At 35.7% G+C, this 13,034-nt stretch overlaps 1 long non-coding RNA gene across 1 annotated transcript in view; it reads right to left on the minus strand.

Moving 5' to 3' along the window:
- LOC121427562 overlaps positions 1 to 10,694 on the minus strand; it is a 53,932-nt gene extending 43,238 nt beyond the window's left edge. The window contains exon 1 of the long non-coding RNA XR_005971700.1: positions 10,488 to 10,694. This is a non-coding gene — a long non-coding RNA (uncharacterized LOC121427562). The remainder of the gene's footprint in view (positions 1 to 10,487) is intronic.
- Between the last annotated feature and the right edge of the window lie 2,340 nt (positions 10,695 to 13,034).

Raw genomic sequence — 13,034 nt, forward strand, 5'->3', positions numbered from 1 at the left:
CCTGAACATGCAGAATTCCATTATTTTAACATTTTGTGCTTCAGGCAAGGAGGTCCTAATCATCAAATTCGTAAAAATTGAAATATTGCATAATTCAAACAATAAAAAACAAAAGAAATAGTGAGTGAGTGACATCATCGACTCTCTCATTTGGATGTAACTGGCTCGTTCATATAACTATTTTGTTAAAAATAAGTGAAACTTTGAAATGTCATAACTTTCTTATTTTACATCCGATTTTGATGAAATTTTCAGCATTGTGCTTGTCTGATTTTTCTCTACTGATTCAAATCAACATTTTTCTGAGGTGGACTTGACCTTTAAAACTGGAATGAGTTCCCATCTCACACATAAAACGCTTATGGGAATTCACGCACAAAAAGGGCAGGGCTTCCAACTTTCATGTCACATGTAAAACCGTGTAGATTGTAGGCCTACATACTGTATGGGCACAAGTTTCCTTTAAATTTTCAATACATTCATAATTTACATACTGCATACAAGTCTGCATACCATTTTTATTTATTTTGCTATAATGTCAGTCCTACAGTAATTCACTAGGATGAACATGTGCAATGATCCCTACATAAAGATTTGTGTACATGTATGTACACTTTCCTGACAAATTGTTTCTGCCCACTTGTGGTAAATAATAAAGGAAGTAAAATATTTTTTGAACGGGTAAAAAATAACAAATGAACAAATCATTGCATGCATGTATTTATAAACAAACAAATTACATGTACAAATAATATAAAATACAAAAGAAATAGTGAGTGGATGACATCATCAGTCAACTCATTCACATACCAACCTGTTTTGTGAAACTAAGCAAGATTTAAAGCTGTCATCTTTCCTATTTTCATACATCCAATTTTGATGATATTTTCTGTGTTAATACTGTTATACGTACATGTATGCTTGTTGGATTTTTCTCTTTTTATTCAAATACACTTTTTGCTGGGGTAGACTTGTCCTTTCAAATTGCAATTGCTTTTTTCAAAAGACACTTGAAATAAAGTTGAAAATCAAGCAGTCTTTATTAAATAAAAACACAGGACAGTGAAACTAAAGGGATGTAACATGATTCTTTTTTACCCGTCGCAAAAGATTGCCTTAATGATCTCGATTATGGCTGTCATTGATGAGCTGCTTTTGGTTTGGGTGTCCGTTCACACTCCAAGTTTAATAACGTTTTCTTCCAGGGTCAAACTGTGCAATGACATATCATTTGTAAATGTACATGTATATTTGTAATTCTATGTAGCTTAATCGTTTTGAAAGCACCTGTCACTTTACAAATCAATTTGAGCAAACCAGGAAGGATTGAATTACTGTCATTGTGACAGACAGCATTATTCTGACTGTTTTAATCCACTTCCCTTTTACTCATCCATCAATTGGTAATGTCAATGATCTTAATGAATTCTGGAGATGCTCAATCCGTTTCATGATCAAATGTACACAATTTTAGGCATTCGCTGACTATATAAGCACATGCAGAGGCCAGATACATGAACATGTATGTAAACTTGGGGCGGTATTCTGAGGTCATTTTATCTTTAAAATATTTCATTTTATCTCCTAAAATGAAAATGGTATTCTGAGATATCATTTTATCTCCGAGATAAAATTTACAATTTTATCTTGCGTATAAATTTAACAGAACAGTGCCTGAGTAGACATACCTATCACGTATTTGGGTATTGCAACGCGGATGTGCTTGCGCCCAAGTTACTTTGAAGAAAAAATAAAATAAACTTAAAAGAGGGTAGGGGCTATTTTATCTCCATGATGTTGATTTCACCAATATTTCTAGGTGAATTAACCCCAAATGTTGACATGAAAAAGAAGAAAAATTATATATTTATTGCGAATAACACCTTAACGTTATTCATGTACAATCAGAAAAGTATTTCATAGGATATATCTTTACTAATATTGTCTTTGAAATGATGCTTAAAATAATGAGACAGAGACTTCGAAAAAAGATGAGAGTATTGTCCTTTTTGTTATAAAGAAATCTCTGTAAAGACTCGCAAGCGTATAGTGCAAGCGTATTTGAAGTCAATAAATTGACGCTATCTGTCCCCTTTGCCACACCTCCTGGCGGAATGGATTTCAATTGGTTGAGTGACACGAATGAGCTACAAAAGCGTGTTTCTAATTGGATATTGATTAAAAAGTAGGTGTGTCTTACAGAGATAAAATGAAGATAAAATTGTTCTCAGAATACCAATTCGGAGAGATTTTAAGGGCATTTTATCTCCCTGATTTTAACGGAGATAAAATATTTTATTTTATCTGAGATAAAATGGATCTCAGAATACCACCCCTGTTCTACATTCATGAAGTTCTGGCTTACAGGGTATCATATTTGCTTGGAGATAACATGTGAATTCAGACTACATGTATGATGATTGTGATTTTTGACAAGCTTTTGAACTTTTATTGATTTTCAATGTGTATTTGTTTTGTTTTGCTTTTTATGCTGTTGTTCACTTGACCAACATTTTAATGTAGCGTTTGAACTTTCAATTTAAGGATACTTTTTCTTAACAACATCTATTCTTTCATCATACTGTAATTGGACAGTACCTTTTAATCATTTCATTTTTACTCTACAACTACATCAAACAGTTTTGAAAAACTCTAGATGTTCATATTTTTGTGAAACTACATGTAGGCTGTAGGTTACAATAGCAAAATCATACTATCCCTTTCCTTTTAGGGCCATTGGCAGCTTATATGGGCCCAAAATCTACAATGTACTTTATTTTCTGATTGTTAGAGACCTGTACATATGCAGGAAAGCCGACACAAGACAAGTACATGTACATTTACGTTTCATTACAGCATGGAATTCTGCATACGGTACAGTGTATGTAGTAAACTATTCTTGCCTGAACTATACATGTGGGAGAATCTAATGTCAAAGTTTTCTGAACTTTCCTGTGTATTCATCTTTTTTAAGAACCCTCGGTGTTTCCTTTTATTAGACCAAGATATTGATATACATGTATGGATTGATAAATTAGATTAGGCCTACATATCAATTTTGTAGCAATCTACTTCAAGCTGAGGAATCATTATCAGCTTCTTTGGGGTTCAGGGGGGATTGGAAATGGTCTTGTGGCAGCAGCGAGGAAGCTCCTTGGTTGCAGTAACTTGAAATGTATTAAACACCAGCACCTCCCAGGCTCCCCCATCCCCCTCCCACAATAAAATAAATTTCGGGGGATACTGGCATGTGTACAGGCATGTGTACTGGCATGTGTACAGTATTTTAAAAAGTACTAGTAGGCCTTTAAAAATATTGGAATATGATTAATATCTTGTACATGTTGCTTAATGAAGGCCTACTGCACATTTAAAGGGATGGTCCAGGCTGAAAATATTTATTTCTAAATAAACAAGAGTAATATTCACTGAGCAAAATGCTGAAAATTTCATCAAAATCAGACAATAAAAATGTATTCATTGATTTTTAAAGTATATCAATATTTTGTGAAAACAGTAATATGTACATCATCATGAATATTCATTAAAGTGGGCTGACGTCATTTCCAACTTTTTCTTTTCTTATGTTATTACTTGAAATCATAATTGATTCACCTTTTTCATACATTGTGTAAATGGTTACGCTTCGTAATTCTGAAGGTTCGTAATTCCGAAACACGTAAATTCCCTATACCTCGATGTTCGTTAATCCGAAAACGTAAAAAGGTTCGTTAGTCCGAACATTTTTGACGTTATTCCGAAGGTTCGATAATCCGAAAACGAAATAAGGTTCGTTAATCATTACGTTTACGGACTAACGAACCTTCGGAATTACAAACCTCATTTCGTTTTCGGATTAACAAACTCTCGGAATTAAGAACCTCACTTTGTTTTCGGACTAACGAACCTTCGTAATTACAAACCTCATTTCGTTTTCGGACTTACGAACCTTCGGAATTTAAAACCTTCGAAAATACAAACCTTTGAAATAACGAACCTTCGGAATAACGAACCTTCAGAATAACTCCACAAATGTTCGGATTAACGAATTACAAATTAATGCGGTGTAAATGATGTGTCTCAATTATGATTAAATAAGTTGTGGCAATAAATAACTGATGCACTTTAATCAGTTGTCAATCCAATTGTTTTAATTCTTGGTAGAAAATTGTTTAATAAACCTGATTTCATATGTAAAGAACAAGTGGGGATATGACATCATCAGCCCACCTAATGAATATTCATAGAGACATGCCTAGAACTGTTTCACAGGAATAATGCAAATCTTTAAGATTCAATAACTTTATTTGTTACCTGATTTTGATCAAATTGTCAGCATTTCGCTCTGTGAATTTTACAGCCTGGACTCCCCTTAAAAAGGGAATATTCTGGGGTGTGCCAGTTCAGCTTCTCAGCTCATTTTAGTTTTTGTTGTTTTTCAGTTTTATTATACAGCCTTTAATACAGGTACATGAAATTTCAGGGTTTTTTTTTTTGGGGGGGGGGCTTATTCTAGCTTGGAGTGGGAGTTCTTTCCTTTAAATACCATTTTGTTAAAAACTCTCTTAGATTTTTTTTCAGTTCTTTTATTTGTGATCATTTATAAGACCCCTGTTATGTACATTTTGTGTAGGGCCTACACGTACATACACTGCATGTTTTGTTTTGTTTTTTGCTTCATCATTACAAGTACGGAATCTACTTTCCAGAGCCTGCTCGATCTACTGCATTGGTTGAATGCTGTTAATAGGCCTCCCGTAATAATGACCTCTGTTCATCATCATGATTACAGTCAAATCCCCAATTATGCTAAACCCCTTGATCTTATCTATAATTCATAAACTGATCACATCGTTTACAGGTGAATAGAATTCAAAATGTGTTTACACTTTTAATTGCGTGAGTGTGATAGTGCATGTCTAATATACTGCCAACAGCCACTTTTAATTTTCATTAAATGCATGCAATTACTCCCGCAGTGAGCTAAATACATGTAGGTGCTTTTTCCAATGCTATTAAAATGTTTTTTTTATTTATTGTCATCATTTTATGTTTGAAGTGAAATACATTAATACAGATCATGCTGTACATAAACAATAATGGTACATGTACATCTATGAAATGTTCTACTATTTTCATTTAAAGAGAAAATGCCAGTAGTTGCAGTAAACACTGATTTCATGAGAAAGTCTGTAAAACCAGGCTTAATTGTCAGAATATCATTGACGATCTAGTTTAATACCTACATTGAACTTTGTGAAATCTTGAAATCTACGCTGAAAAATGTTCACACTGAAGATCACCAACACAGATAGGAACACGTGGGACAGTGTATTAATATTGCTGGAATAAAGACCCAACGGGAGTGACCGAATCCGCGCTTATTTTGCTTATTTCTCAGCAATCACACAATTTCTTCCAGAATCCTTTGGCACATATTTTTTATTCATACAAACAGACACTTGGGTGGTCATTTTATTAGATTATGTCAAAAGTCATTTTGAGATCGTTACCAAAACTGGAATTTATCTTTAATATTGTCACGTGAAACATACTTTTTTCCTCCTTGAACAGTTGGAATTACTATTGTTCTAACATTTATGTTTCAGTCCAGTTGCTCCTTATAATTACTAGTCATTTGTCAAATCTGTAAAAATTGAAAAATTGTATAATTCAAAAAAAAAATAGTGAGTGAGGGACATCATAGTCTCTCTCATATGCATGTCACCGATTTGTGCATAGTTTTGTGACTAGAATAAAGCGGAACTTGAAAATGTCAAAGTGTTAACTTTCTTATTTTACATTTGATTTTGATGAAATTTTCAGCATTTATACTTGCTTGATTTTTTTCATTGAGTCAAGTCGACGTTTTTCTGGGGTGGACTTGACCTTGAAGATTGCTTGATAAAAAACGGGAGCTGAGAGGATCCTTTTAAGAGGCTGTTGACCATATGGGAAATAACTTCAATCCTGCCAGACGGATGCAATTCATCAAGCACCATAACCCCGTCTTTGGCAGTAGCATGGGGTCCCCCTTGGATGTGCCTCTATCCAGAACTATGTTTTGCTGCAGTGAGTGCAGTCCACATTAAATTGAGCCATGGACCTCCACAATAATGTGCAAAGCCTACAGGGGTAACCAAGCCTTTTTAGTTTGGGGCTTGGTTATGTAATTCATTGTGTGATCACTTCTAAAGGTAGATCAGTGTCTATTATTGTGAAATGGGAAATACATACATTGTAGTACTAGTATAGTCCATGGGGGTGTTTCACAAAGATCTATAAAGTATGATTTACAGTAGCGCTTCAATACCGAGTTGCGTACAGTATGAAAGGCTTGACCGCATTGGTCAGATCGTGTCATGAGGACGCGCACTAATGCGTACATGTATCTATCAATAAGATCACGCGTTGCATACATGTATCATGTACGCGTCGGCATTTAAGTGCCACTTATTAAAAAGTCATACCGGTACTTAAATCTTTGTGAAACATCCCCCCCCCCCAGTACTGTACAATAGGTCTTCTCCATGAAAGGCTTTACCCATTAAAAAGATGGTACAAGTACAATGCATATTTTTATTGACAGAACATATTTACCAATTCAGTATTGACAAATATATTTGGTTGCCACACTAACATACATGTACAAGCCTAAAAGGGATGCTCAGGGCTGAAGATATTTATATCTAAATAAATAGAGCAAAATGCTAAAAATTTCATGAAAATTGGATAACGAATAACAAATTTATTCAATTTTAAGTTTAGCACTTTACCGGTATACAGAGCTCCATGTGCACGTTGTCATGAATATTCATTAGGTAGGCTGATGATTTCTCATCCCCACTTTCCTTTTATAATTACATGAAATCGTAATTGTTAAATTTTTTTCATACATGTACATGTGTGAATGATGTGTCTCTATTATTATGAAATAAGTTGCAGCAAGAAATATCTACTGCACTTAATCAGTTGTCAATCAAATTTTTTAAATATTTCTTGGGAGAAAAAATGTGAATAAACCTACATGTAATTTCATATTAAAATACAAAATAACAAGTGGGGACATGACATCATCAGCCAACCCAATGAATATTTATGAAGACATGCCCAGGACTGTTTTCCCCAGAATAATGCAAATTTTTAAATTCAATAACTTTCATTATTTGTTATACAATTTTGATGTGATTTTCAGCATTCTGCTTTGTGAATTTTACTCTATTTACTTTACCTTCAGCCCCGAGAATCCCTTTCAGTGTTGTATGAGTTTCACATGTTCTGTAGGCATGCTAAGTACACTATTACCAAGTCCAAAGAGAAGGGGGGGTTCCAAGATTTCTAGGTTTTTAACCACACCAGTCTGTTTCCAAACTTGTACACAGGAGGTGGTTTCAAACCGCCTCGATCACAAGAATCCCCATTAAATTACGAGAACTTTTTAAGGCTAAAAAATACCCGTTAATTATTCCTGCATTCACACCGCCCCGAAACACATCCTTCGGGATAATTTCCCGAAGTTACGAGCATGCGCAGTGTGGTCTGATAAGCAGGCAAGGCGCGAGATTCAAAATCACTAGCCCAGTAGCCACCCACGCCGCCGCGCCCAACGACACGCTGGGCTAAAAGTTCCCGTAATTTGCTTTCACATCGCCAAAATACCTGCGACCTTGGAAAAATCCCCACGAAAGTTCTCGTAATTTCGCCAAGTACCTACTATTTAGCGGGTATTTTCTTTCGGGGAAATTACGCGTAGTTTGCTTTCACATTACCAAAATACCTGGTATTTTCTGATCGGGGTAAATTTCCCGATCAGAGAATACCTGGAACTGGCGAACTTCGAGGCGGTCTGAAACCACCTAATAAGCCTACATGTAGCTTTCAAAAGCAAAATTCAAGACTTTTTGCTTGTTGTTCTGACATTGCACATGTTAAACAATATGTCAGTGTAAATCATATTAATAAACAAGTGGAGCGCCTCTGGCAGTCTTGCCTGGATCCTACCCGCATCATGTGATTTATACATGTAGCAGCAGTGCTGACTTTGAAAACAGCTGTAAAATAATTATTCACAGAAGGAGATAATACAATAACATGTCCATTGACCCAACATGGCCTTTGACCATGATCATGTGACCCAAGATATGCAAAGCATTCATTCATACCTGATTACCCTTATGTCTACCGTATGTTTCTTGAACATGTTAAGATCCAAAAAACTTTCTATTAAAGTTAAGATGCCAATTCAACAAACACCCCCAACACAGTCAAAGTTCATTGACCCTAAATAACCTTTGATTTTGGCCATGTAACCAGAAACAAGCACAAGATATTCTTGGATACATGGTTACTCTTATGTCCCAAGTTTCATGAACTAGACCTATAAACTTTAAAGTTATGATAATTCCACAAAAAACACAAACATTATAAAAGTTTGTTGACCCTAAATGACCTTTGACCTTGGTCATGTGACATGAAACTTGCACAGGATGTCCAGGGATACTTAGTTACTCTTATAAATGTCTAATTTTTATGAACTAGATCCATAAAATGTCAAAGTTATCATAATTGCATAAATGCCCGGGTTATTATCAAAGTTCATTGACCCTAAACGACCTTTGAACTAGGTCATGTGACCTGAACCTTGCAGAGGATATTCAGGGATTCTTAATTGCGCTTATGTTTAAGTTTTATGAACTAGATCCATACATGTATGTTGTCAAAGTTATGACAATTCCACAAATACCCCCAACATGGTCAAAGTTCATTGACCCTAGTGGCCTTTGACCTTTGTCATGTGACCTGAAACTCAGGCAGTATGTTCAGTAATACTTGATTACATGTACCCTTATGTCAAAGTTTCAATGTTGATCAAGCCACCAGCGATGCCTTTAGTCTCACTCTGCTATGCAGGCGAGACAAAAATAGGAAAATTTATAACAAATTCAAGACAAGATGACCAAGGCCTTCTTTAGTTTAGGCCTATGTACACTGTATGTAGCTTTATGAACTTGCAGTTTAAAGTAGTCCACCCCAATAAAAAAGGGGATTTGAATAAAAAGAGACAAATCCAACAAGCATAAAAGTGAATATTTCATCTATAATTGGACGTGAAATAATAAATTTAAGACATTTTACAGTGATCATGATTGTGATGATGATGATGATGATGATAATGATGATGATGATGATGATGATTGATGGTGATGACTGCTAATTGATGATTGACGACTGATGATCATGATATGATGGTGGTGGTGGTGGTGGAGGTGGAGGTGGTGGTGATGATGATGATGATGATGATGATGATGATGATGATCAATGATGATGTTGATGATGATGATGTTGATGATGATGATGATGATGATGATGATGATGATGATGGTGATGAATGATGATGATGATGGTGATGATGGTGATGAATGATGATGATGGTGATGATGATGGTGATGATGGTGGTGTTCGAGATGATACCTATGATGATGATAATGATGGTGATGATGAAGACGAATTGATGATGATGCAGAGGAAGAAAATGTATAAGAATGTAAAGATGGAGGTAATAAAAAGTTCTTTATATAATGGATACCATTCGAACACTTCAAAAGGATCTAATTTAGGACTTTAAGATATAAGAATCTTGATCCTATATACAAAGCGATTAGTCAGCTGCTGCTGGCAGCAATATCGAATCCATTGCATTGGTTGATAATTGGTGATGTCAGATTTACATTTTCAAGCAAATATTATCTGGCTAAAATTAAAATTCTATAAAGAATTTTTGGGTCTACCAATCTTAGATTTAAACAATAAAACGCTTAGACATGTTTTTATTCCTATGTGTATAAATGGCTAAAAAAGTTAGTTTTGAAAACTCATAATTTACTTTTAATTTTAGCGCTGACAATGACGGCCTAAATACATGTACATTATACCAAGTAGCAGCAATCTTTAATGTTACAACTTACATATGTGCATACATGGGATCACATTCCCATGCCAAAACACACATCCTTTTTCACAACATTCACACGTACATGATATATCTGCAAATGTACTGAATCCCCCCCCCCCCCCCCCATTCAGTTACAACTTAAATGACAGACCAAACTCGGCTCTGCCTCAGGAAAAAACACTTCATTCATTTCCATCTGAATATCTTTTTCTCTAATTACAATTTTTTCCACTAAAACAGAACAATCCAATACCATTCACAGTTCTACTAGTCTCACCCTTTCTGCCTCGTAATCTCACTTCTCAGCCTTAGCTCTGTCTTTAATATGAATGAATTGGCCGCGTAACTTGGCAAGCGAATTCCGGTAGCCCCCACCTCGTACTACATTTTCTACAAGACAAGCATGACAAGTACGACCGGTGCGAGTAAGGCCAAGCCTGGGCTAAGCTAAGGGGGCAGAGTCGGCTGTGGATCGAAACGATAAAGATGCGAGACAGGTGTAACAGGAGCGAAGAAAACTCGAAGATGTTCTTACCTATAAAACTTTAGAATGAGACGATCTCCTATAAACTGCTAGACCAGCAGTTGTCAGACTAATTCTTCAATACAATTATGAATGTCAACTCAATCAATGACCTGTATATCCGAACGAAAAGTGATATTTATCTGCAAGAATCTGCCTCCAATCAGTGTTCAACTTCATCAATGGCAGTGATGCTGACGCGGGGTGGCGCTACACTTCAAAGTCTCATCGATCATTATCATCGCATCAAAGTCAAAGAAGGAGTTTGGTTGATCGCAAATATCAGGCTTACACTGGCGGATCCAGGGGGGGGGGGCAAAGCCGGCCCCTGCCCCCCCCCCCCCCTTCAGAGGCACAATTATTTTTTTTAATATAAAAATGCCGTTTAAACAGAAGTTTGCCCCCCCCCCCTTTTTTTAAGTCCTGGATAATGGATCCGCCCCTACTTGGTGCGTATACTTTTCTCTCATGATGCTGAATGTTTTTATTCTTAATATTTTACAATTTACACTACAGAAAGGGGATGGGGCTTGATTACTTTGAACATTAAGTTAAGAACCCACTGCACTATTCGTATAAGAGTAGGGGGAAACCCCGGTGTAGTGGTCCACCTGCAATCCCCCAATCAGTTATATCGGGAGGGGAGACCTGAGGGTCATAGTGATTCAGTTCGCTTTTCGCCTCCCAGGCACAGGTGACGCCAAACAAATAATAATAATAATATGTTCTTTTTTAACTGCTTAGCATGCAGATCGACCTCCATGCTACATAAGAGAGTACCAGTAGGCCCTATACGCTGTGGTTTTGAATGGAAATCCACCCCCCCCCCCCCCGAAAAAGAAGGAGAGGGCATACATGGCATATATGATGTAATATTTAATAGTTCCAGTTCCAATTAAAGTGAATCGAGGGTGGGGCTATAAACTACTTAGCACAACGGAGGCCAACATATAATCATGCATAAAGGGGGGGGGGTGAACATTAATCAGCCTGTTCGACTGAAAATTTGATCAAAATTTGAATTGCATGGAGGAATAACCAAGCAAATTACGATATTTTTAATGTTTGCGTATCTTTGTTTTAGATTTACTTTCTAAGAAAAAGTGTACGAATGAAAACCCGTTTGACCCATTTCTGTAACCATCGACAAAATGGTTTCCCCAAAACGCTTGCTCAAGAACCTTTACTAGTTTTCAAAGAGAACCTATAAGAAGGTACACAAGGTGACTATTTAAGAAAATCCAATGCGGGAGAGCCACATCCTCTCAAAACAATATTTTTCTTTAAAAAAATAAAAGAAAAAACTTTGCGTTTCGCTCTCGCATTACGCATATGTTAATTATCAGTAGATTAGAATTAAAAATGAAAATGAAAAAATAACCAAATACTGAATATTAAACAGTCCATATTTTGTTCAATGGAAACTGATTTGGTCACCGGTTAAAGATGAGATAGAAATGAAAACAATGGATTGTCGAGATTAAAGGGGAAGTTCACCCTGAAGAAAACTTTGTTGTAAAAATAGCAGAAAAAATAGTCAAAAATATTGGTGAAGGTTTGAGGAAAATCCGTTAAAGAGTGAGAAAAATATTAGAGTTCAAAATTTTGGATTTGTGACGTCATAAACGAGCAACTGCCCCATGTGTTGTGTAATATAAAATGTATGAATTTCAAATTTTGTATGGTTCCTTATGACTTAATTTTGTTTTCTTTTCATGATCGGGTGTGAAATGATTTGTCTATTGATATACAAAAGTTACAGTGAAAACCATTTTCAATTTTCTGAGAAAATGACATTTCATAGATTTTTTACCATTCGCAATGTAGGAATGCTGCTCGCATGTGACGTCACATATCAAATAATTGAAATCCTAATAACTTTTTAATTATTTGATGATTTTTTCTCGAACCTTCGGCAATATTTGTTATTATTTTTCTGCTATTTTTACAATAAACTTTTTGTCAGGGTGAACTACCCCTTTAGGGTTCTAAATGATTTTAAACTAAAAAAAAAAACGTGGTAGTAGCACAATGATGCGAATTGAAATGAAAATATTGCAGAAAGGAAAGATTTTGAATTATCTTTAAGATCATATTGGGAGATGATGCAACGATCAAAATTTTGTACAAAATTCATATTTGAAGTATGTACGTATTTTTTATTTCAAGCCCCACTTAATCTTCTTGATCGGGGTATACATCTTATGATATTATATAGCGAGTGGGATAGTTGCAATCTTTCTTCTTTCTAGTTTTTTTTCCACATCCTCCCTTTTCCGGGAGGCTCTTCTTCTCTCCTCCATCACAGGCTCCACACCTGGATCCATGCACTTGTTGAAGATTTTCATTCTTCTTATCTGCCTTGTGGAGCAGCCAGGGGCCCGTTTCTCAACATATCTTTATCCACCAACCACGGAGTTAGTTCCAATCTTACTAAACCTGTTTCACGAAAGGCTTCCTAACTAAAATACCTTGATATCGATATTATCGGTAAAAAGAGCAGACGAGACGTAGCCTTAGTCACAAAATAGCATAATTTTAAAAAAGAAAAATTATAAC

Source organism: Lytechinus variegatus, chromosome 14 (assembly GCF_018143015.1).
Source record: "Lytechinus variegatus isolate NC3 chromosome 14, Lvar_3.0, whole genome shotgun sequence".
In the NCBI taxonomy this organism is placed as follows: Eukaryota; Metazoa; Echinodermata; class Echinoidea; order Temnopleuroida; family Toxopneustidae; genus Lytechinus; species Lytechinus variegatus.